This window comes from Octopus bimaculoides, chromosome 22 (genome assembly GCF_001194135.2).
Source record: "Octopus bimaculoides isolate UCB-OBI-ISO-001 chromosome 22, ASM119413v2, whole genome shotgun sequence".
Classification (NCBI taxonomy): domain Eukaryota; kingdom Metazoa; phylum Mollusca; class Cephalopoda; order Octopoda; family Octopodidae; genus Octopus; species Octopus bimaculoides.
The window spans coordinates 22206708-22210032 of NC_069002.1; positions in this window are offsets into that span (position 1 = coordinate 22206708).

The window sequence follows — 3325 nt, forward strand, 5'->3', positions numbered from 1 at the left end:
TAAGGCAGCGGACTCGCGGTAATATGATCGTGGTTTCGATTCCCAGACTGGGAATTGTGAGTGCTTATTCAGCGAAAACACCTAAAGCTCCACGAGGCTCTAGCAGGGGGTGGTGTCAAACCTTGTTGTATTCTTTCGCCACAACTTTCTCTCGCTCTTCCTTCCTGTTTCTGTTGTACCTGTATTTCAAAGGGCCAGTCTTGTTACACTCTGTGTCACGCTGAATCTCCCCGAGAACTATGTTAAGAGTGCACGTCTGTAGAGTACTCAACCACTTGCACGTTAATTTCACGATTAGGCTGTTCTGTTGATCGTGTCAACTGGAACCCCCATCGTCGTAACCAACAGAGTGCCACGATATAGGCACAAATGTAATTCTTTCCCAAATAAATTGCACTTTCTATTCGAGGCTCCCATGAAGCTATAAAATGTTACTCAGTCACTCAACTATGAGTGCACTGCATCCTATGGAAGAAACACCTGTAAGCTAAAGAAGTTCATAAGATAATTATTTATTCCTTTGTCATTACTCTTTCTCATACACGCATATGGAGATAGTCAGAGAGACTGACAGACAAACAGACAGACAGTCAGACAGACAGTCAGACAGACAGTCAGACAGACGGACAGATAGATAGATAGATAGATAGATAGATAGATAGATAGATAGATAGATAGATAGAAATATGTATATCTGTATATGTACCAGAGTAAGCATATAAATGTGAAACAAGGTGGAAAAAAGAGTACCCAAATATCAGAGGTAGTGTAATATGCATTATTGAAAAGCAGCAGAAATATAACAAAAGCTGTTACTCAGAGTTTCACGCTCCCGCTCGTCGGACAGTTTTTTTTTTTTTTAGAATCATCCTCATCGACGTCATTCTAACAAAACTGTCCAACGAACAGGAACGTGAAACTCTGAGTAACAGTTTTTGTGATATTTCTGCTGCTTTTCTATAAAGTATACTCTTTCACTCTTTTACTCTTTTACTTGTTTCAGTCATTTGACTGTGGCCATGCTGGAGCACCGCCTTTAGTCAAGCGAATAGACCCCAGGACTTATTCTTTGTAAGCCTAGTACTTATCCTATCGGTCTCTTTTGCCGAACCGCTAAGTTACGGGGACGTAAACACACCAGCATCGGTTGTCAAGCGATTTTGCGAGGACAAACACAGACACATAAACATATACACACACACATACATATATATATATATATATATATATATACATATATACGACGGGCTTCTTTCAGTTTCCGTCTACCATATCCACTCACAAGGCTTTGGTCGGCCCGAGGCTATAGTAGAAGACACTTACCCAAGGTACCACGCAGTGGGACGGAACCCGGAACCATGTGGTTCGTAAGCAAGCTACTTATCACATTGCCACTCCTACATATATACGTACATATGTGTGTGTGTGCGTGTGTGTGCAATGTATAGTGACAGTTGTTCAGTGTTCAAATTAAATGGCTATCAGAATCGTTTAACATCGCACGTTCGGTCCGTAAGGGATGCCCAGTCACCTCCCTTCTGAATGTACTGGCTCTCGAGCCATTGCTAAGGAAGCTGAATGTTTCGAGGGTCATCTCGCGTGAACTAGGATGCGGAAGATTCATGTTGGCTTATACGGATGACGTCACCTAAGAGAACCAGACATCTTGGAAATCGAGGTGATCGACACTGCCCTAAGGGAGTACGAAACGGTGACAAGAGCACACATTAACTAGAAGTCTGAGTGTCTGCAGCTCGGAACTGGAGCAGCAGATCCATGCCACCCGACAGCGTCGTAGGGCACTGGACGGAAGGACCGGTTAAATTGCTCAGGGTCTGGTTTGGTCCGGACCTCTAGGTAGACAAGAACTAGGAGGGAAACTGTCCCTGAAATATCAGGTGGAGGTGGTGAAGGTGTACATCGCTCCCGTCATCTACTACTGCCTGACCGTTGTGTCCCTGCCCTGCTTCGCATCTGATTAAGCTGGAACGCTCACGCTTCCACTTTCTTTGGAAGGGACTTGTTTCGCTAGTCTGGCGGTCTATCTGTTGTCGGCAGCCACTGAGTGGAGGAGTGAGCACGCTGTGACTAATGATGCATTGGAGCTGCGACGTCTCCAGCGTTTCTTTAACGGCGATTAGGTGTGATCGCCGTTTGTCCACTATCCTAGCAGTTCTGCCGGTTCGAGGCAAGCTCTACAGGCACAAAAGAGCTGTCAAGCCGACCTGAGCGAGATGTGCGCAGGATGATGAAACCATTCTGCGTAGACTTATCCAGTGTCCAGGCATGGCTGGATTATGGAGCTTTGTCTAATTGCTGTTGTTGTGGGTAGGGCGGATCCGGTTATCAATCCGAGTCCATCGTGAGGATCACACAGCTGCCTTTTTTTGGTGGAGAAGGGGGGGGACAGTTTTCCTCTGTCTGGCGACTATAGAGAAAGAGGTGGTGTTGTGAACAAGGTTGAAAGGACTGAAGATAGATACTTTCCCTTTCAGCCAAGTCCTCATCAGCTTTTTCAAGTTCCACTTGAAAAGGAAAGTGGAGAGGAGAGGGAAGTGCTGTACTCCACCCCCACCCCTATCATAGTATTTCTGTTCAAACGTGGGTGAATGTAGCGAGGATGACCCATGTGAATGGGCCTAGTTTGAGCATATACCTGCAGGCCAGAGGTTTTGAGGAGGAAAGGGGTACCTGCCTGGGGTGCCCTTGGTGGTCAGAGTGACCAGCATGTGTGGGGTTCCATGATTGGCCCTGAGTGGCACTCACTCCTTTGGGGAAGTTTTATTGCATATCTTTTGTTGTTAATTGTTATAGTATTTATTGAATGCATGTACTTTGCGCTAAGCCCAACTTGTCCCTTGTTTTGTATTCTCTCTTTGTTTTGTAGCCGGCCTTTGTGGCCAATAAAGAAAAAGACTGTTGTTGTTATACTTGTTGTTAAGCTGGCAGAATCGCTAGTACGTCGAGCCAAGTGCTTAGCGGCATTTCGTCCGTCTTTACGATCAGGGTTCAAATTCCGCCGAGGTGAACTTTACCTTTCATCCTTTCGGGGTCGATATAATACTAGGGTCGATGTAATTTACTTAACCCCTTCCTGAATTTGCTAGCCATGTGCCAAAATTTGAAACCATTTACGTTCTGAGTACAAATTCCGCCGGAGTCGACTTTGCCTTTCGCCATTTTGGGGTCAATAAAATAAGTACCAGTTGAGTACTGGTGGTCGATGCAATTGACTTACCCCCTCCCCTGAGCTTGCTGGCCTTGTGCCAAGATTTGGAATCATCATCATCATCATCATCATCATTATTATTATTATTATTATTAT